The sequence below is a fragment of the Octopus sinensis genome, linkage group LG19 (assembly GCF_006345805.1).
Source record: "Octopus sinensis linkage group LG19, ASM634580v1, whole genome shotgun sequence".
NCBI lineage: Eukaryota > Metazoa > Mollusca > Cephalopoda > Octopoda > Octopodidae > Octopus > Octopus sinensis.
This window is the reverse complement of record NC_043015.1, coordinates 34,470,368-34,494,680: the sequence shown is the minus strand read 5'-3', so window position 1 is coordinate 34,494,680 and position 24,313 is coordinate 34,470,368. Positions and strand designations below refer to the sequence as shown.

General features: G+C 35.3%; 1 protein-coding gene across 3 annotated transcripts in view; it reads right to left on the bottom strand.

Annotated features, from left to right (window-relative positions):
* Positions 1-24,313, bottom strand: part of LOC115222224 (blood vessel epicardial substance-like) — a 218,911-nt gene that overhangs the window by 139,734 nt on the left and 54,864 nt on the right. For 2 of the 3 annotated variants that reach the window (XM_036511131.1, XM_029792386.2), the window contains exon 2: positions 10,654-10,681. The gene's annotated coding sequence lies outside the window, so the exon portion shown is untranslated. Of the gene's footprint in view, positions 1-10,653; positions 10,682-13,983; positions 14,073-24,313 lie in introns of all 3 variants that reach the window. The other variant, XM_036511132.1, reaches the window with a different exon arrangement.

The window sequence follows — 24,313 nt, the reverse complement described above, 5'->3', positions numbered from 1 at the left end:
GTTGGAAGTTCATACAGTTTTGAAATATGAGTTCTTTCTTGGAAATACAGCATCACACATAGCTCGGAATATTAATGGAGTATTTCATTATTTTATTATTACACAGCAGACAGTATCAAATTGGTTTGCAAAATTTTGTTCTGGTAACTTCGACCTCACAAATGAGCAATGCAGTCGACATGAAACAAAGACGGATATTGATGAAATGAAAGCCACTGTTGAGTCAGATCCATCTCAAAACGCCCATGAATTATCGTTGTTGTTTGGTGTTAGTAAGCAAACAATATTGACTCACCTTGTTCAAATCGGTAAAGTGAAAAAGTTGGATAAGTTGGTTCCAAATGAACTCAATGAAAATCAGAAACAGCAACGTTTGGAAGCCTGCATTATTCTAATTTCCTGACACAAAAATGAATTATTTTTTAATCGAATTGTGATGAGAAATAGATCCAATACAACAACTTTAAATGTTTAACACAATGGTTGGACAAAGACAACCCCCCAAAACACAATCCAAAAAGCAAAATTCATCAAAAGAAGCTGCTGGTGTGTGTTTGGTGGTCTGGCGCAGGTGTGATCCATTATGATTTCATTAAACCTGGCTCATCAATCATGGCCAAAGTATACTGCAATCACTGGACCAAATGATGCAGAAACTTACAAAATAACCCCAAAACCTAGATTGGTCAACAGATCCACTCCTATTTTACTGCAAGACAATGTCAGACATTGCAAAAATGACATTGGCAAATCTACAGGGGTTGGAAGTTCTCCATCATCCACCATACTCACCTGATCTTGCCCCCACTGACTACCACTTCTTCCAGAATTTGGGTGACTCTTTGATAGGAAAAAAATTTAACTCCAACGATGCGGTAAAGCAGGCCTTCCAAGATTTTATTGACCCTAGATTGCCAAGCTTTTACAGTTCTGGGCTGGACAAGCTACCATTGAAATGGCAAAAGTGTATTGACAATATGGGTGCATACTTTGATGAATAAAACTATTCCTTGTATTTATAACATATTAGCAAATCTTTTTTCTTTTCTACAAATTTCATACTTGACGACCTAATACTACTGAGGCATTATTTTATAGCTAGATGCTGTTTTTATTACTGATTGTTACATTTTTTAAGTAAAGGATCTCATTATAAGTACTGTTAACATAGATAGTGTATATAAAAACTGACCATATAGAGAGTATATATATATGTGTGTGTGTATATATATATATATATATATATATATATATACACATATATAAACAAATTGTTTACATCTGTTTATTACATCTTAAAGTGCTGGCTAAAATCTATAGTTATATTTTGTGGCATGGCATTGGAAGAAAACATTTAATGCAGCACAAATTTATTAATCAAGATAATAATCCATGTTGAAACTGGAGGGCAAGTTAGATGAGACTTCCGAGAAGGGGACAGAAGGATTTTAATGGGAAATGATTAAGAACAAAAATAATATTTATTGATATTCAAATTAAGATTCATTAAAAATGTTGTTTTCAATTATAAATGCTAATGTTTTAGTTTTTAAATATTAGCTGGAAGATTTTTCTTTCGAGATTTTAATTGCTTTTGGATAAAAAAGACAAAAATCTGTTTTAGAATTAATAGAATATTCTATATTTGGATAATTGTGTTAATTTAAATAGTAATAAAAGTATGATTATTAACTATACAGACAACTGCTAAGGTGGTCGGACGTTTTATGGAATATTATAAATGAACAACAATTATTTAGACTTTGAGAAATCTTCTTCAGCATTTCATGTTATTAATTTCTCTAATTCCACCAGATTATTCAATGTCAGGGAATATTTTTCCTGTTTAAACTCTTCAAATGACAAAGAAATTTAAAATAAATTTATATGAGAAATAATTTGTACAAAGCTTTTGATATTAAATGAAGCACGAGAATATTTCTTTTAATGACTTAAAGGAATTACCAAATTATAGGAATTTTACATTTGTCAACAACATTGGTGAGAGCCAGAACATCCAGCTGTAAGAACTGTAAAAGATTATGAGAGGGGGTTGGCTGGGAAGTGTTAAGTGTGTCTTAATGACAACAGATGCCTGGCTAAATACAGCTCTGGCAGAATGGTTAAATCGTTAAATGTTCTCTATTAGAACGCCCTAGCATGAGTTTTATATTTCGACCTTTGTCTTCTTCTTGTATCCCTCCCTCTTTATACATTTTTCTTATTCTCCTACCTAAATCTCATCGAACACTCAAATCCAATCAGTCGGGGTCATGTCGCAGGTGAGGAAATTCACCATTGCAGTGAATTGCTGCTGCATTCACCATTTGTTGATACATTCCTGGATCCTTTTGGGCAACTCATCAAGCAAAGTCCCAGTCAGTCCTAATCTTCATCAGGTGTCTCCTCATCTGCCGTAACCATGTAGCATGTGGTCACCTAACATGAACCATCAATCCATCTGGATCCTCAGTGAAGAGAACCCAGTCAGCAGGGTCTAACTCAGAAAACTGAGCAGTCTCAGCTGGCACTTGCAAACCATACAAGTAACAGGACACATCCCAGTTTGACATAAAATCCAACCAAGAGTAACCTGTAATCCTACAAAGTGTCCTGGTACCAAAGGAGTTCAGGCAGCTCCTAAGAATCCCAGACGATGCCCATGTTGCACAACTATAGAGTAGAAAAGGGAGGACCAGCGACCTAAAGACCCAAAACTTTGTCCTCCTGCACAGATATTGGTAGTGCCAAAACACCCTTGTCCAATGATCCCACAACTGTACCAGCTCGTCCAAGTTGTTTTAGGACTTCAGAAATACTGCTAATACCATTATGAATCTCACTGCTTAGACTGAGAATGAAGGACATTAAACTTCTGGTAGGATATTATATCTTTTCTGGGGAGACATTATAACCCCAGGGAGGAGATATTATCTCTGACTGGAGAAAGTATAGGTGTGTAAGGCATTGCCACTTGTGAGGAAATATTCCTAGTAAGACATTGTATCACTGGTGTAGAGAGATTGTACACCTGGAGAGAAGGCATTACACCAAGTAAGGCATTGTTACTCAAGGGATGTTATCTCTGGAAAGACATTTCTGCTAAGGTGACTCTTAGATGAAATAAGATTAGTATAACACTTTTCCCTGGAAGCATTGACTCAAATTGTTCAAGAAGAACATCAACCATATCAAACACTCCAGTGTCAGACATTTGACATCCATGGCACAGTTACTCCCACCAGGTCTCAGTTATCTTGGAAGAATTTTGACTGCTATCACACAGCCCCTTCCTTTTGAGATCATCTCTTACAGAAGATCTTTGACAAGATGACACAATCCCTTCTTCTGGAGTTCATCTGTCTTTGAAGGCCTTTAACAACCAGAGCACAATCCACTGGACCTCACATGTCTCAGAAAACCTTTCACAGTCATGATAGAGCAGCTTCATTCAGACAAAACTATTTAAAAGATAAATTGTATTTAATCATAACATTTTTAAAGAACCTCATCCCACTTCATACATATATTATATATAAAATTTATGCATTAAAATATACAGTATTATCAACCTGCAGAATAGTATCAAAGTATTGGCAGTATTTTTATATCACACTTAAAAGTGCAGCTCTATATGACATGTCTTTTGTTTGTTCTTACTTTCATCAAAGTGGAACTTTTCTTTGACCGTTTAGTTTTATTGAGACAATGAAGTCACAGATAAAGTTGTTAAAATAATTTCAATGACATGAAGTGAAAATATGATTAATAGGAGGAATATTTATCTGTTGAAAAATGAAATTTTTAATTTTATGTCCATTTTAGCATGCTGGCAAAAATGTGATATGAATTATTCTATTAACAGATCTAATTAAGAAAATTAAGAAACCATTACAACTATTTCAACTCCATTAATTTAAGCTCACTGATTAGTACCAGTGACAAAATGAATACAACTATGAAATATAGAAATATAGAGCCAGGTAACCTGAGTCTATAAACACAGGAAAACTATAGTCACAGTCAGTAGACACTTGGAACAATAAAGCAAGATTCTACAGATTCATAAAACCATAAATCCAAAATCTATAGAACCATATGACCACAGTTTATAAGCATATTAAAACATAAAGCCATGGTCTATCACAGAGATTTATTTAGCAACAGAATATAAACATATAGAAACATATTTTGACAGTCTATATATATAGGTATATAGAACCATATAGCAACAATCTATACACAAATAGAACCATATAGACACAGCGTATTGATATATAAATTTATATGGCTACAGTTTACAGACATTTAGCCACTGGCTAAAGACTTAGAGCACCATATAGTCACAGGCTGTTGAGATGTAGAACCACAGAGGCATTCTATAAGACATACGGACCCATATAATTAGCTTCAATTTATAGACAAATGGAAATGCCCAGCTATTGTCTGTATACCTGTAGAACTATTTTGCCACTGTCTGCAGACAAACAAAATCATGTATCCATAGTATACATGTAGAACAACCTATAGGATTACAGAACCACACAGCAACAAGCATAATGAGCCGTGTAACAACTATCTACAGGCATATAGAACCATATGATTTCTCAGAGTATATAAATTCTCAATTTTGCCCGGTATCTCTCTCTTCCTCTTTCTCTCTCTCTGCATATAAGTACCTGTGCAAGTACCACATAAAAGTGCCTGTGCCGGTGCCATGTAAAGCACCTGGTATGCTCTGTAAAGTGGTTGGTTTTAGGAAGAGCATTCAGCCATTGAATAAATGCCAAAACAGACAAATGGAATCCATGCAGCCCTTGAGCAGGCCAACACCCGTCAAGCCATCTAATCCATGCCAACACAGAGAATGGATGTTAAAAGATGATGATGATAATGATCATATAATAGGCTATATACTTATAAAACAATATAATCAGAATCTATAGGTATATAGAATCATATAGTCATTGCCTTTTGATTATATAGAATCATACAGCAAATGCCAATAGCTGCAGTGTTATGGTACCTGAAATAGGAGAATGGGTGATAGAGATAAAAGGATATTGAATGAACAAGTGGGGCTGTAGATGATGACTTAGCACAGGGATGGGCAACTTTTTGTTGACTGGGGGCTGCATTGTGCCATTTCCAAGTGGGAGAGTGCTGCATGATAAAACACAAATGCATAAAATATTACTTACCCACTTTACACTGAATTTTTGCAGTTATTCTTAATTTTATTTGTCTTAGTATGAAATTAATAACCTAGAAACTCGAGGGCCACACAACAACATGTCAAGGGCCACATGCCACCCACAAGCCACAGGTTGCCCATGCATGACTTAGCATAAATGAATAGGGGAAAGGCCCATAGGTAGATATGTATTATTCTATATCCCAGCCTCTATCCCTAATCTCATTTTAACTTGTTCCGCATGGATGGTTGGATCATCTCTGGCACTGCATATTGCCACTCAATGTAGTCTTTTGTCACCTTCACGTGATGTAATATCTTGAGATCATATCGTCACATTTTTAGACATGTACAACTGTGTAGTCAGTCTATACACAGCTAAAAATATAATTTTACATTTGATTTTCTTGCTAGACTATGTAACAGTTTAAGTTAGTCCTTATTTGGATACACTGTTCTCCTAACTGTGTCTGGAGACAATGTCTTGTTTGAATTTCATTTTGTCACAATATCTATGGCTAGATCATTTTCTAACTCCTACCACTCCACAGTGCACTGCTACATTTTATCTTGGCACCAACATTATAGAGGTGGCCTCGTGCTCAAGAAGACAAAACTAATAGCTCCTTTCAACACCCTACATTGTCCCTGCTTGTTCACCAAATAGTTTACAGAGTGTACTGTGTTTTATCCTGGCACTGACATAGGTGATGTTGCCTTGTACTCTGCAAAACAATAGGGGTTCTCATCACTATATTGTTCATGACAGACCAATAAATGAAAAGAGAGAAAAAGTTGTAGCAGAAATCCAAGTTGTGAAGGAGAAGAAAAGCAAGTGTATTGTAAGAAGAGAGTGTGAGAGGAGGGAGGGAGAAATGAGAGAAAGAGGATGCTAAAAGGCATGATGAAGGGGCAAATTAAGGGTAGGAGTATGACTAAGCGCTGTGAGAGTGGAATTTTGGAGAGCAAGTTATGAATAATCATAGAAATGATTGATATGAAGAGTGTGATGGATGTCAATAATGAGTGATCTGGGATCAACTGAGTGATGTTTAGCAGGATAGAACTGTAATGTCAACCAGTGAAAAAAGGTCATGAATGATGAATAGTGTGATTGGCAATGGATGTCAATGAAAGGAGGATGTGAGTGAAAGAGTATGTCTGGCAGCACTGAGAAGACAGGGTTAAAAGAGAGAGATTGGGGAGAGTGTATGAGATACGATCAGATCCAATGCAATCAATCTTTAATTATTCAGGCAATGTGATGGGAAAAACATTAACGTGGCTGCATATTGACTGGTGAGAGAGAGAGAGGGGGGAGAGGGGGAGAGAGAGAGAGAGAGAGAGAGAGGTGGAGGGAAACGTGATTCGCAGAAATGTTTGGTGATAAGAAAGGATGACAGATGTGGATAGTTAATGAGCTGGGAGTGAGGAGGGAGTGGAGAGAATGATTGGTGGTTGAAAGGAGATTGATGATGGACAGACATAAAGTTTTCTCTTGTTTCATTGATGGCCTGGAAGAGGGATTGGGTGAATAGAATATGGAGGAATAAAAGAGGACTGAAAAAACTAGAAGGGCAGAAGATGAGATGATTTAGCAGGTATAAATGACCCTTTTTAAAATATCTTTCACCTTGTTTGCATGGGTGGGTGGATTTTCTCTGACACTGCCTATTGCCCATCAGCATGGTGCTTTCTCATCTTCAGATCAGTCTTCACCACTTCATCTTATGTCTCCCTGGCTTTCCTTCTTCCTCAAGTTCCAACAACATTTGAGTGCTTGGCTCTTTCTTTTGTAGCTATCATCATCTGTATGCATTACATGACCATACTAGCATAGGCTTCTTTCTTGCACACTACACCCAATTCCTCTTCTACCCGGTTTTTCTCTCAGTTCATTTGTATTTTACTACTCATCTACATCACATTACACTTTAGAAACACTGAATATGTCTTCACCTGCCTAATCACCAAAAAGTTACAAGAAATTGAAAATGAAGATTGTGCAAATATTAATGAAATAGGCCTTAAAAAAAAACTCCCTTAATTATCACAATGAACACAATACTTGTTATCATGGTACCAGCACAACAGAGATTATCATCTCTTTGACAAAATTAAGGAGTCTTCTTAACGTTCTGCCATCTCCGTTTGTTTGCCAATCCCTTTACATTGTGTATTGGGTGTATTTTATTAGGACATCAGTGCTAATGAGAATGCCTTATGGCCCCCTTTTTTTTTATTTTCTTTTTTTTATGGCCTCTAGACCTGAGGAGACTACATTTTTCAGGGTGCAGACTGAGAATATGAATAGCAATGAGTTCAATGACTGTAAAAAAACAGGATGGGTGGAGGGGATGAGAGGAAGATAAGGAAACAGGATGGGTGGAGGGGAGCTGGTGGTAGAGGAGGAGAGTTAGTACAAAGTACCAATGTTAGTTACTCGCTGTATAGTAGAGAGGGTACAAGGACAGAGGGAGAGAGAGAGAGGTTAGTGAGAGGGTACAAAGAAGCAGGGAGGTAGCAAATACAGACTCAACAGAAGCTCTTGGACTAGAGAACCAAATGTATGAATCTCCAGCCTCCTCCTGTCATTTTTACTAGTTTTGATGGTTTTATCTTTGTTGAACAAATATAGAATCAAGCTGTGAAGCTTTCAGTTGGTCCAGACTCAATAAAAATTGTGATTTGACAACTGATAGAGAAACAAACTTAACAAACGATATTAGTCACAGTTCTCAACGTTTCTGTTACACTGATATTAATAGCATTGCAAGTATTTAACATTCTAATTAGGAATATTTAAGGTGGTTACCTGTTCAAAGAGCTTAGTTATTCAGTTGTGCTGCAGCAGCACCACCACCACCACCACCACTGCCACCACCACCACCACCACCACCTACAATTCAGTTACCATCTATGATACAACTACCACCATGAACAACATCACATCATCATCAACACCACCTAAAATACAATCACCACCACCACCACCATGAACATCCTATTTAATACAGAAACCACCACCATCGCCATTTACACTACTATTGCCAGTAATGCCATCCTCACTAACACAACTTCTTCCTACAACATCACCATCGTTACTATCCTGACAAAAAAAACACCACCACCTCTATTTCCCATGTCACCAATAACAGCAGAGGTAGATTACCAATTTCCTGGCATCCTTGGTTTCAGGACCAAGCAGGATCTGTCGTACCACATCAAGATAAATTCCTTTGAGAATGCCACCACATGGTTAATAACTTTTTCTGGCCAAACCTTTTTATGGTAGAAACTTTGTTCATTTACATTGTACACTCCATTAACCATTTAACAACCATCACTGTCTCTCTTCTCTTACTCCCACCTCTAACACTCTCTTGCCCAAACCATTCTATTTCTCTTCTCATACTCTTTCTCTTTCTTTATTTGATTGTCCTGGCTTTCCTGTCATTGCACTGTCCCCTATTCTCTCTCTTGGTCACATTGCCTAGAATGAATTAGGACAATATACAACAGAAAGCTTTGCAGGGTTTAAGACGATCTCATCATGCTGGTGCTACAAGAAGGTGTATCCAGTACACTCAGAGGCATGGTATGGAGAAGACGAATTCCCTGTGCTGGTAGCATGAAAATGCACCCAGGGACCGTTATTAGGAAGAGCATCCAACTGCTGGAAACCAAAGAGTCATACCACAACTGTATGAGTGAGATATGTGTCTAAGAGGACAGTAATTCTGAACAACAACTGATGTGGACCCTACCAACCTATACAGCCTTTGCCAGCTTTATAACAGACATAAAATGATGATGATGGTGATGACGACGGTGGTTTGTAACAGTTCAATATCTTATCACACACACACACACTCTCTCTCTCTTTCTCTCTCTCAGCCAATGTTATAAAGAATAAGTTTTTTTTTTGAAGACTTCAATCTGAAAGTGTATTCCAGTTCCTAGTTGAAGCTATTACCCTGGCCCTTGGGAAAGTTTCAAAATCCCAATTTCCAATTTTGAATTCCCTATAAATTCGATTCCTATCTTTCTCTATTGTTAACAATGTCAATGAAGACAATATTTCATTATACATCATGACAGCATGAAATCTTAGTACATGTTACTACAATCTCTCCCACTTTGCTAATTAAACATACAAGATAATTGCAAAGTCAATAACACCAAACTAATGATTTAGCAGAGATCAGATGAAAGAGAAGAGAGAAAATATCAAAGACATCTGGTCATTCTCATCTCTTGAAAAATAAATTTATGGAAATTTGGGAATTTTAGGTATTCTGCAATTCTTGTATGTCTAAGCTATATTTTGGATGTGCATTATAAACCCAAATGATTTGAAATATCAACAATAAAATGGTTTATACTAAGATTCCAGCTGAAAGTATTACAAATGACAATGCCATAATGAGTTAGCATCAATTACCATTATTGTTACATTAAACTCTCAAACTACACAGATGCTTGTTTCAAGCTACATATCTCAATATATTCTAAATGAAACTAAGTGACGATTGTTAAATGATGATATCCATTAAAAAGCTTCCAGGAAGTTACAAAATTCATTTATTCTTAATACATTTCTTAATACAGCAATTAACTGATTTTGTTGTCATTATGCTCAGATTAAGCTTGACATTTTCTTTTTGTTTAATTAATTAACAATTAAGAAATAATTAGATTCCTGAGAACATTCACTATTTCATAATTTGCATCTTATATACAGGATGTCCCAAAAGTCACTGATAGGTTTCAATTTTTCATAACTTCCTTAACTTTACAAATAATTGCATAGAATTTTGATACAATATAAAAGACATAATGGGAATTAATATGCACAAGTCATATTTTGCAACACCTCTACATCACTTATGAAAAATGTCATTGCTTAAATAGCAGCCATTTTCGGCTTTGCACACTCATGCTCCTTCCTTTGTCTCTCTCAGATCATTATGTCTGGTCAGTTTTTACAGAAGCTTTCACAGGAAGATTCTACCTGTATTATTTCATTTAGGTGCATGTTCCCCATTCTATTGGATTTCAATTTTCAGGACTATCCTTTGTATAAATTGAGTATACCATATAGGTATACAGAACTGTGATAATATGTAGATATATATAGAACTGTGATAATAGATATGGAGGTATGAAAATAAACGTAGAAAGAAGGAAAGAACAGAAAAAAAAGAATGTTGTACAGGAAGTATAATACTATACATCTTCAAATATGTCTCATGAGATATCTAGATATATCATTTACGCATTGCTACCAAGAAGCAATTCTAATTGTGACCACACTTTCTTGTTTCAGATGTAAGAAAATTAAATAAAACCAAATTCAATTCTATTCCACTTCAGGAATATATTTTGACTAAATTCTGCATCAATAACATTAAAATATTCATCTATTTCCAAAATAGAAATATTAGAAAATGACTTACTTCATTCATGTGGATTCACTTGTCTCCTCTGGAATAAAATTAAAAAAAAGATACATAATTAGATGATGTATTTATTTATTTACTTATGTTTTTTCATCTTTTTTCATCACTTCTGTTTGTTTCACAGTCTCCCAAACACCGATTTCTAGTGCACACACACATTTTACAGCAGTATTCTAACACACACACATTCATATGTAACAGTAAATAGATAGATATTCGTGGATATTTCTGATTGTCAAGAATATATTGTAAAGTATAGAAGAAAGCTTGATATATACCAGGTAAGCAGGCACTCTATGAATGTATGGTCACAGTAAAAAAAGAGAGTAAAGACACCCTTCGGTCATGAATGACCAAGGGATTGCACCTAGAAACTTACCCTCTGAAGCACAAGTCCAGGTAAGATTGTTTATGGAAGACCAGCAGTCACCGACTCATACCAGCCTCGCCTCTCCACACCATTGATATTATCTAAGGGAAAGTCAAAAGGGGCTGATACAGCTTGGCACCTGTGACATCACAACTCATTTCTACAGCTGAGTGAATTGGAGCAACGTGAAATAAAGTACATTGCTCAAGAACACAACAGATAGCCCAGCCCGGGAATTGAATTCACTACCTCATGATTGTAAACCTGATGCTCTAACCATTGAGCCATGTGCCTTTATGGTTACAGTGGTCATATAAAACAGGGTCAAAATATTGTCATTATAAACTTTATAGAAGAAAAACAAAAGAAACACCTTGGGTATGTATGTGTGTGTGTGTGTGTATGTGTGTGTGTGTGAGAGAGAGAGAGAGAGAGAGAGATTTGTGCTCATTATTATTTAAGGAGACACAGGACTTGATCACAAAAAGAAAAAGAATGGACATTTTCTAGAAACATCCATTTAGCTAGACGATGTAAGTATACATCATGAAGAATTCTTTGCAGAAAATAATTATTGCTATGAGTAATTTCAGAACTGAAAAGAACCCTCCTTTATAACACCATTTATGTCAGACAAACTTCCTCAAAATGGCTACCATGTTATTTCCGTATTTTATATTTGAAATCTAAGAATCAATTTGACCGATAATGTCTAACGGAACATTACAGAATCTACAATTACAAATGTTTTCAAGGATGTTTCCAGCAACAAGAACTATTTTATTGCTCAATTTCGCTGTCTTTTATTGTTACCATTGTCATTTAGCTCCATATCCTCTCCAATCAAGTTGACTTATGACTACAAATATCCCAGCATGCTTCTCAACAAAGACCACGGTATCTAGCATGTCTTTTCTTACAAGATGACAAGATGTAATTTGAGAGAAATTTCACTGCTATTTCTTGCAGCTTGAGTAACAGTGTGAAGCTTCCATTGTTTTTTTTTTGTTGTTATTGTTTAGCCCCAGGTTAAACTATTGGTCAAAGAACTATTTCTACTACAATCATATTGACAACATTGTCAGAGGTTTTTTTTGTGGAAGTACAGTCTTTATTCCAATTAATTTTGAAAATAATGAAGGATTTAATAAAATTACATGGTCGTTATTAAGTTGGTGTTTGGGAACATAGATTAACTTGAAATTTTGTTGGAAGATTTTAATTTAGATGACTTTATAATAGAAAGTTTGTATCATAGAAACAGCTGTGATCTCAGACAGGTTGGAAAGATTTTACAAGCATTGATAATGAAATCACTATATATGTATGTGCCATGGATCAAAAATCTTTTTAATGATCTTAATTGCAAGATCTGTGTATTCATTTCAAGAGAACTTTTTTTATAACGATATAATGTATTCATTAATCAATTAAAAAGTTTGATAGAAACGGCGGCAATGAGTTGACATCTATCCATCATTTGTTATTTATAATTCACCACTCTCAGAACCTGCCTCTCACATGTTCTGAAGTATACTTGGCATGTATATTTAATAAAATGTGCATTTCTGAATTAGCCCAAGGGTTGATGATATACTCTGTTAAGTTCAAGTAATTGTTTACATAACCTGAATATTGTTCTGCCAGTAATTCTGTACCAAGGCTGGTATTCATCTATAATTCCTGTGTATGCATTTTAATTCTGACCTAACCTGATGCCTTACCTTTAAGTACCTTATTCATCTGAATCTTATTTTATATATATATATATATATGAAATTTTGACATATATAATAACATATGACATGTAAGACATGATTATACATACATTTGACATATATTGGTTTCAAATTCTGGCACAAGGCCAGCAGTTTGGGGAGAAGGAGTGAGTCGATTACATCGACCCCCAGTACTCAACTGGAACTTATTTTATTGACCCTAAAAGGATAAAAGACAAAGCTGACCTCAGCCGAATTTGAAGTCAGAACAAGAAGCATATTACCAAATCCACTCACAAGGCTTTGGTCGGCCTGTGGCTATAGTAGAAGACACTTGGCCAAGGTGCCACGCAGTGAGACTAATCCGGAACCATGAGGTTGGTAAGCAAGCTACTTTACCACACAGCCACTCCTGTGCCTCTTGAATAATTTACAACACAAAAATTTCTCATAAAATATTGGGGAGTTTGCAACACAGCAATGATATAAAGTGTTGTGTTGTTTGAAACCCAGTAATTTTATTAAGAAGCAGTTCTTCTGTCGTTTGAAACACAGAACACATTTAAACAGATTTTATAAAATTTATTGTTAACTGTTTCTTGTTTTAAAAATCAGTTGTAAAGAATGTAAACATGAACAATTGCCAGTCAGATAAACAGATTGACTAAATGATACAAGGACCTTACATGTTAACATACAACTTCTTACAGAGTAAAAAAACACAGAAAATTCAGCTGGAATCTTTCCAAATATGGTAGCAATCTTAGAATACATTTTCTTTTTACTTCATTAGTATTTGTGTTTGGGAGGATATTTGCAAATATTTCAAAATAAAGCAGAATTTACTTGGCAGTAATTGAGCTTTTCTAACAACAGCAGAAAGCAAGTCTCAGTTTTTGATAGATTTGACAAATTAGGGACTCACAAAACCCTGTGACTAAGCTAAGTGAGTTAACACATAGATGTAGCATACAACATGATATACAGCTGCAGTTTTGACAATTGAAATATTGAATTGTATCTTTCACCTTTGATGCTTCACTGATGTGGTCTAATAAAGCTGAAACATGACTTCAGTTCTTGCCCCCCCCTGCCTTTCTACATCTATGTTGTGATGGACAGACAGGCAGAGATCAGCCTGACTTTTATGATATAAGATTAGGACTGTGATACAAGTCTACAGAGTGAACGGATGGCTGGATAGAGCAAGCATCTGATGCATAATATGTACAGTCTTACCTTAGTATGTTTCTGTTATATATTGTTAATAGAACTTTTGAGTGTTATCTTTCATCAAGTAGTGTAAAAAGATAGAGTCCATCTGTGGCCTGCAGTCAAATGACTTGAATATAAGACGGCCCAGAATGGGTTTACAGAATCATACATTTTGATGAAAATTATAGAAATTTAATTGTTGATCATTTCCAGTCAGGTTTGACTAATCTGATTTGGTTGTGAGGAAAAACAAACTTTACCAAAGCTTGGTTATCTACTCAACAAACCACTCCTTGATCGTTAGCTGTATCATATGATCAGTTACATTTAAAAATTAAGAATATGATTCTCTCCTTCAAGATTGTAGTTGTTGATTATCAAAGGAACAGCTTTAGGTCTTATCTTTGGTGGTCAGCAGTTACTATTAGCATTGCATTTGTAGAAGAGTAGAGAAGTGGATTGACTCTGAATCTGTACAGATCACAAGAATCTGACTGTTTAATTAAAAAAGAGTTTTGTGTAGCTTCATAGACATGATGGAATTTCTGCCCAAGGCTACAAATGTCAAATTATAATTTGTAGGATAATGCGCTGATATATCTCAGACGACAGGGTTAGGGTATAGTAAGACAACAGTGCAACACCCTTAGTAGGATAGGTTAGGAAGATAGAAGAGGATCATGAAATACTAACTGCATCAATTAAGGGAAGCAATTTTTCCTTTAAGCAACTTTTGAGATTTTAAAGAAAGAATTTTCTAAAAAATTTGTCACCTTTTCTTGTCTTGTTTTCATTGCTTTTAACTTCTTTTAACTTAATTTCTCTTAATTCATTCAGTTACAGTATTTCATCCTTCTCCTTTACCTTCTTAACCTCTCCTACTAATGGCATTATCCTGTTGTCTTGATATACTATAAATTGTTGGTTGAAATTTAGTCTAAAACTAAGAAACAAAATTTCACACCATTAAGTCAAATTTACATCCACTTTCTTATAATGCAAACCAGTTTGAAGATATCAACAATAGCAAGGAAAGAAGTATTTTGTTTGAAATTTTTTTCTTTATAAAACCAATGTTCCTATAAGAATCACTAAAACTAAATAATTCCCAGTCTTTTGTTTAAGTATCTACTAAGCATCCCTCCACACATACAAGAACATCCCATCTCCATACATAAGTCGGTTTTTTAACATTGTGAATGATATATCAGTGTTTGTCAGGCTACACATGATGTACCACATCAATTAATTAACAACCCACTCAAGCCATAAGCAATGCCAGCCATGTTGCATAACTCTAGCAGGCTACATCAGACCCAGAGCAGCACAACTCACTATGATGGTAAAACAAAAAGTATCTGTTTGTTCAATAAAAAACGAAAACCCAATAATAATAATATAGAAATGTTACAGTGAAATGTAATACAAATTGTTTTAAAAGCCTTTGTCTCAGCTGAGTGATGTTCTGTAGTTAAGTATCCCGATAGTAATTGGTGAGAAAGAAGCACTAAGAGGAAGAAGATTTATGGTAATAGCAGTAGATGTGATTGTAGATAAAGAGAGATTAATGAAGGGTTCCATTTAGTTTCATTGATAGAACAGATAGAGATAATTTACTAGCAGTAATAAGCAGGAAGAAACACAGAGATCTGATGTAAATGGACAGAAGCTTAAGATAGTCAAAGAAGTTTAATTAAAATTACATGCTAATGAGGAGATAAATCATTAGCATAATGATTAATTTTGGTCAAGAAAGGCAGAGCCTTTGATTAAAAATTAAATAGGGAGGCTATGTAGTGATGGATCTTTAGTGAGTATTGTGACAACAAGGGCAAGGAATGGAGGGAAAGGGTCCAATCTTTAGGAAGTTTTGTGACATTGTGGGTTAATGGCAGGGGAAGTTTTAATCTTTGGTAAAAACTGTCAATTCTGTACATGCCAGACTTAGACCACCTCATTAAAGTATAGTTTTTATGATATTGTTTCCCTCACTATGGAGCCCTTAGACAGACCATGTGGATAAAACAATCGAGGAAATCCTAACATGTGGCTTAAACAACAGAAAATTTCCAGTTCTATCCATATTAAATAAGGCCTTACTAGGTCAAAACTGTAAGTCTTCAGTTGTCTGAACCTTATCTAAATTCCTATTCCTCTGCCCAGCACCTAGAGAAAGTGTATTCTGCTGTAGCCCCAGACCAACCAAAGTCTTGTGAGTGGTAGACATCTTGTCTATGGTGGAAGGAAACTGAAATATATATATATATATATATATATATATTCAGATGAATATGGTACTTAAGTTGAGGTACCAGAATTTCGTACGGTAGTATCCATATAATTCAAAATGGAGTGATTAAAATCAAAATAAACAACAAGGATATCCAGAGGTAATGCAGTATGATCGTTTCATGCAACTCCATCTAATTGAACAATGCAATCATTACATCAAGTTAAAATGCAGAGCAATCCTCAGCTGCACAAAGATATAGAATTTAATTAAATTAGAACAGATGGACACATTAGTATAATTATACCTAAAATCTCCAAGAAGTTAAGGAGATAGACAAAAAAACATGTTGTGTTCACTCCAGCATAGAAGTTGAACCATTGGTTGCTATTATTGCTTAACTGAATTCATTTTTGTTCAATAATATTTCAATCATAATCATCTTGTTTTTCTTGAGGGAACTGTGTATCAAGGACTACAATAACTAACATCTTTCCAAGACAGGAATCTTAGCTGCTATTTCCAGTATGTTAAATAGAGTGCTTCAACTTTGAATGTTAACTACAAGAGTATAGAAATATGCAATTCCCACAAGAATCAGCATGTCTTGAATATATTAAAGTACATGGTTACCAAGGAAGCTATCTCCCTCCAAGTAGACTATTTTTAGCCTGAATCTTAACCGCATTCTCAGACATGTGTGTGTGACAAGTCAAGAATTATACTATGGAATCATATTCTTAGATTCAAAGAACTATTAACAAGTTATTCTGGAATTTGTCAGTGAAATTCCTTCATCTTGTTTCAGAAATGTTTAATGAATGTTAATTGACTGGTGGATTCTCAAAAGATTTGACCAATTTGCAGCTGTCTCTTGGAAAATAGACAGAATTTATTTATATTTGATATGTTTTACTCCATTTTGTCTTTTGAAAAATATAAAAAAGTGGAAGAAATAGAAGCTTGTCTTTATCTAAATAATTCTATCTGAAATACATGAAACTTTGGCATATCAGGATATCATATGAAGTTGTTATAATGTGGATCCTCGTCCACTTGTCTGTTGTTGTCAGCACTGTAATATTCTTGTCACCACTATTATGTTGTGGTGGTATTTCGCATCTTATTATCTTTGACTCGTCTATCGTACTATCGCTCATAGCTCCCCAAGACAATGACCTATAATGTCTACCTTGACGGTAACTCAAACTCATATATATCACGCAACTGACACCGACTCTAACTGGGAACTCGTACAATGACTCTACTACTACTGACCCCCTACAACAACTGACTGTCTGACTTCATAGTGGCTGTATCCTTCCACTTTGTTATGTAGGAAGGAGTGTACCATTTTCACTACATCATCTTCTCTTTTAGTTTTTTTTTCTTCGGGAGCAAGTAATGGAAATTAGGAAGAGCTCCTGCTTAATGAGTCTGTAGCCTTAAGATGGACTTGAACATGTTTTAACAATGATGCATGCCTTGTGTCTGTTTGATAGAGCACGTTTTAAAAGGATAGAAAGTTGCACATGAGCAATCACGGTAGCTGAGAAAGAATATTCTGGACACTAGTTCTGTTTAATGGCTGGATGCCACCCAGTTTAACATCCCACCCTAGTCCTTCGATGTCTTTAGGGAAGTTCACTCTGTTGCAAGCGTTTCAACTCGATTCTTAATTAGACCCCCTGAACAGTCTCCACAACAGTCATATTGATTACACTAGTAGACAATGCAGCTGGACTAAATTGTTAAAAGAAATGAAAAGACGATGACGATGATGACTATTTGCTTTTAGCCACCATTACATTTCAAATCATCACTATAATTATCGTTGTCATGGTGATAGTGATAATGATGTGCTAATGACTGCTGTTCAACATTGATAAAGTCTATAAAAATGTATTTGTTCAGCTAACAGTCTGGATTATGTCATTTAATAATCCTAATTGGTTTAGGTCAATTCCAATAAATTCAATCTATGTCTTTTATAATTGATTGAGGAATTATAAAAGGACTATTTTATCTAGTTCTCATCTTTCTCTCTAATCTGTTAAAATTTTCTAATGAAGTCTCAATGGAGTGGTAGAAACTTTCTCCAGTTCCCCCTCCTATAAACCCCACTATTTTCACCCTGTTATTCCAGTTGCCTGTACCCTAAATGTTTTATATAATGAACTACTGTAGACTAGTAGATTCATTAGGTGTGTGGGGTTTGCCATGATTGGAGAGGGGGGTAGCTCACAGTGGATTGCTAATATTTGTTTAGAGGGTGCAAAAATTCTAAGAAGGAGAATAGGGATTAGACTGGGGATAACCAGAGTAATGATAGCTGGTTATACTTGTCATGAGAGGGTTAAACTGCTCATACTACTGACCAAACAAAGCTCAACAGAGAGCAAATTCTATTTCCCCTGTAAACCCCCAGAAACAGGGAGAAACATTAGATGAGAGAGAAAGGAATTTGCATGTCAATGTTAAAAGCAACAACAGCTACTTATAAAAACTCAAATTATTATTAACAATAATAATTCCAATTTATGCATAAGGTGAGTAATTTGAACAGAATGAGCCAGAATGAGTGTTTTGTGTAGTGATTCAGCCAATCGAATGCTGTATTATGAATAGCAATAAAAATGCCAGAAGAAATACAGTTCCATGGATTGTTCTATAAAGATACCAAGTATGTGGAAAATCATGACATCAGATGAGTGGCTCTGAAAAGGAGATTTAAAGAGAGAAGCTAACAGTTTGTTTGGGATTGTTCAAGGTCAAGTTCTAAGCACTAATTATTTTGTTGTTACAACAAAGAAGTGTCACTTATGTAATCAGCCAGTGGAAAACATTGACCAAGCTGCAAAATGCTAGCTTAGAAAGAATACAAGAAATGCCAAGGTTTATACCTTACTTTATAATGGATCACATAAAAAGTATGGGCAGATACTTTTTAGACAAATGGTACAATCATGTACCAGAAAAGGCTTCAAATGAATATGGTAAACTAAAAAGCTTGTGGGGTCTTGGCATTCAGACTAATAGAAAATTTAAGCACTATAGGCATCAGAATTTATGACATAGAAAAGACAATGCCTTACACTAGATGTTATAAGTCTGACACAGAGACATTGAACATGCTTCAGCAAACTTACGGTGGCAAGGCAGTGTGTCATATGAGTGGCATGAGGCACTTCAAAAGTAGAAGAACATTCCTGAAAGATGATGAGCAGCCTGGAGAACTGCCATAAATGTTACCCCCAGAAATTTGGAAAAAATTCATTAGCATGAGGATCATTGGAGGACAATCAACAACGTTTTGAAGTGTTTGAGGGAGGACATTTGGTGGAAGCAATTGGATCTGCGGAGCCTGAAGAATTGGCATCTTCATGACTACAATGCACCCTTTCACTGAGCTCTCCTCACTTATGAGTTTCTCATCAAAAACAACATGGTATCCCTTCCACATCTACCTTATTCATCAGATTTAGCACCTGCAGGCTTCCATCTCTTCTCCAAGAAGAAAATGCAGCTCAAGATCAAGGGCAAATTGCAGAAGGAAACTGACTTCCAGGCCAGATTCCCAAACTTGCAAGAACATTGGAACCAGTGTATTACTGTGAAGGAGATGATATTAAAGTGTAGGTAAATAAGTTATTTTTTATTAAACCTAACTCATCCAGGAACTTTTTGATACCACTTCGTATGTTGTTCTTGTTGGCTTTTCTTCTGTTTATTTCTGTAATGCCCAGGGTTCCGTAGGTTCTACTCAAGGTACAAGAGGCAAACCCTCAACTACCACTCTCCACAGTGGAAGTGGACAGTCAAGTATCAGTAGAGAAAGAGCAGCAGGCAGAATGGTGGGGATGAGGAGGGTACCCAGATGAAGTGGGAACAGGCAAGGGAGTGGAATGTCACCTGGCACAACATCTGAAAAAGGAACCTGTACAGGATCGAGTTCATGATCCAGAGGGTCTACGATGTCCCCTAAACCAATCCAACCTGTTTACATGGGATTTAGCTACCCTACACCCCCAGTGTCCTAAGACAGTGACCTTCAAGCAAGTCCTAAGCAGCAGCTTCAAGTCAGTCAGAGAGGGACACTACAACTGGAGACAGTCAGACTCTCAAGACTATTCATTGCTCAGGCAATGAACTCGGTTTCAGTGACAACAGAAATGCTAACACTAGCTCACCAGTTTATTGATAATAATAATAATGACGGTTTCCAATTTTGGCACATGGCCAGCAATTTCAGAGGAGGGGGAAGTTGGTTTGATTACATTGACTACAGCACTTGACTAGTACTTATTTCATCAACCCCAAAAGGATGAAAGGTGAAGTTGACATTGGCAGAACATAAAGAGAGATGAAATGCTGCCAAGCATTTTGCCTGGCATGCTAACGATTCTGCCAGCCCCCAACTGCCTTCTTAATAATAATAATAATAATAATAATAATAATAATAATAATAATAATAATAAGAATAATAATCCTTTCTAATATAAGCACAAGGCCCAAAATTTGGGGGAAGGGGAATAGTTGATGTACTTATTTTATCAACCCCGAAAGGATGAAAGGCAAACTCAACCTTAGCAGAATTTGAACTCAGAATGTAAAGACAGGAAAAAATGCCACTAAGCATTTTACCCAGCATGCTAACAATTCTGCCAGCTTGCCACCTTATAGTAATAATAATAATAATAATAATAATGATTTCTTTTATTGGCTACAAGGGCTCAAGTCATGGTGGATAATATGGAAGGTCAAGTTACAGCACACAAAACACAACAAAGAAAACAGGTGGGGTTTACATTGATCAAAGGGAGATACTGCCATATTAAGGGATATAACAGGGGATATATAATAGAAATTAGAGAAATAAATAATAAATAGATAATAAGAATCCTCATTAGCAGGGTAGCCCACTTAGGGTAAACCCCATGCTAAAATCCTGGATTATGCTGTGATCCCCAAGGCATAGGAAAGTGCCCTCTTCCAGTTTCTTTCCTCCTGCTTAGAAAAACATACTCAGAGTCAATCCATTCCGTCTCACCAGTCTTGCCACTGTCAGCCATCTTTTGATAAACACACTAAAAGGGCAGTAAAAGCTCCTGCCCTACTCTCACCTTCCTTTTCAAATGATCTTTGGAGAAATGGATGAGGGCTTGACCAGATAAGAAAGTGCCTGTCTTCAAACCTTTCAAACCACACAGCCTCTTTTTCCACAGCCACAAAGCAGAGAGAAAGATCTGCCTTCCTTCTCTGCTACAGGAAGGTGGCAATGATGATGATGATGATGATGAAGATTTCTTTAATAACTGTTTCTAACTTAGACACACAGACAGCAACTGTAGCAGGAGGTTGCTTATTCAATTAAACCAGCATTAGTACTTTATATTGTTGAAATAATAATAGTAGTAATTAACAGTAATTATTAGAACCTTTATAGATTTCATACTATCTTTGCATAAACTTCTAATGCAAACTTAACTTCCTGAAATAACAATAAGAAAAACAAATTTAATTATCTGTTAAATTTATCTAGAAATGTAAGTAACAAAGATTGTTGTCAATTTAAAGAATTCTGACTAACATTTATCTTATGAATAATATTTAAAACATACAAAAATTGATATCACTATCTTGACTCTGTTCGTGAATATTGTTGTTCAGTAAAATTAAGATTTTTACATATTTTATTACGATCTTATTTCATTAATTTATATCCATTTCTCCAGAAAAGTGTTTCTACATTTTCTCATTTGCATTTTAGAACAAATTGCAGTATTTCACAATATATCACATCTAAGTTCTAGCTTTACAGCTTTTACAAACAATCTTTATTTACAATGGGAAACATTATAAAGAATAATACATTGAGCAGAAAAAAAGTCTTTAATATTTATTCTGCTCGCAATGATGTTTGTGTGTACAAGTGTTATGCATTAAACAAACTTCACTATAGAATAAAATGAAAGAAAAATAAGAGTCTTTAAAGTAATGAAATAGATCTGTAAATTTAGGATTCAAAATGAAAATAAGAAAACTCATAGAATATTGGAAAATCCACCAGTTGCTATGGTTATACTCTTTACTCTTTTACTTGTTTCAGTCATCTTGACTGCGGCCATGCTGGAGCACTGCCTTTAGTCGAGCAAATCGACCCCAGGACTTATTCTTTGTAAGCCTAGTACTTATTCTATCGGTCTCTTTTGCTGAATCATTAAGTTACAGGGGATGTAAACACACCAGCATCGGTTGTCAGCGATGTTGGGGGGGGACAAACACAGACACACACACACACACACACACACACAAACTCACACACACACGCACACACACATATACGACGGGCTTCTTTCAGTTTCCATCTACCAAATCCACTCACAAGGCTTTGGTTGGCCTGAAGCTATAGTTGAAGACACTTGCCCAAGATGCCACGCAGTGGGAATGAACCCGGAACCATGTGATTGGTAAGCAAGCTACTTACTACACAGCCACTCCTGTGCCTATGTTCAAAATATTTGGAAAACATTGTCTAAATGTTCTGCTTGAAGTGACTTTTTCCTTTTTAATTACATATGATTCAAACAGCTAAATGAATTGATTTAAAAAGATTCTTTTTTGCTTCAAAAACTAAACATTTCTTATTGTAGTCATATTGATATCCTTCTTTATTGTCATCTTTAATTCAGTTTTTAACATAATATTGTCTTACAGAATTATCTACATTAGTATTTATTAAACAGTTACCACATTATCATTTCATACATAGTTTATCACACAGCCATTTCATGTTACGGTCATCACACTGTCATTTCATATTTAGTTATCACATAGTAATTTTATATAGCTGTCACATTGTCATTTTATATGTAGTTATCACATTGTGATATCATAATGTTATCACATTGTCTTCTTGCATAATTATAGTAAATGGGTTTCTTCATTACTGGGGTCCAAAAGGGAAGATATTCAGCTCTCTTTTTCCTTATATTACAAATATCAAACACAATTATTGACTCCTGCTTCTGCATCCACTTATTTACTTATTTATTTAAAGACACTCACAAATTTCTAGAATTGTAACTGAATATTAACTACAATATTTCAAATTAAATTAGATACACTAAATGGAACAAGATGAGAATTATACAAATTATACAAAAGCAAAAAAGTAAAAATACAGCTAAGAAAAAAGAAAGATTTGTTGAAAAGGTTCCAGAAGTTGAGATGGTGTAAATATAGAACTATCGCAGATTCTTCAATTACCTGCACAACAGGCATATAGTTCACGACAGTGTGAGATTGCTTATAAAAATTTTAATTTATTGTAAGTAAGAAATATTTGGAAGGAGAGGATATCAATTCTGTGAAAGAGTTTATGTCTTAGAATTGTGAAAGTGAACAGTGATACATCTCTTCTAAACATGGATCTTCTTATCCCAAAGCTAGAATAATAAATTCAGATAAAAATTACCTTAATGGGTTGGATGTATGAACAAGTATAAAAACCTTCTGAGAAGTGGGTATGACATTTAGTTATAGCTATTCTGTTGTATTATCAATCCTTTAAGCTGACATTGGAAAGGGACAGATTTAAATGAATGAGTGTAATAATTTTAATGCCCCTTGATTTTTTTTTTAAAGTACAACTAAGATATTGTATCCAGCTGTAATGAAGAGAAGAAGATTTCCTACATTCACTCTACAGAGGAAGAGTTCTAGTTGGAATGATGAATTGTTATATTTCATGTATAAACCTTGGATTATTACTGACATAGGTTTTATAAATGTGTTGCAGAGTGAGAAGGTTGAAGAAATGCTACTAATGTATAGAGAAGCATAAAGCCAATTATAATTTTGAAAGAAAATCATTTAGTTTCCATGGCTATCCTCACTGATGGTTGTGAATGTTGGGTAATTATTGAAAGACTACAATCGCATACACATGTAGCCAAAATAGGATTTCTTTAAAGAATCTCAGGAGTAACGCTACTTGACAGTGTGTGTAGCTTTGTGATCAGGAAGTATCTCCAGGCTGAGGTTAGAGTTCCAGTACTATAGACATGTAATTAGAATGTCATAGAAAAGGATCCGAAGATAGATTCTTCAGGCTGAGCTTAC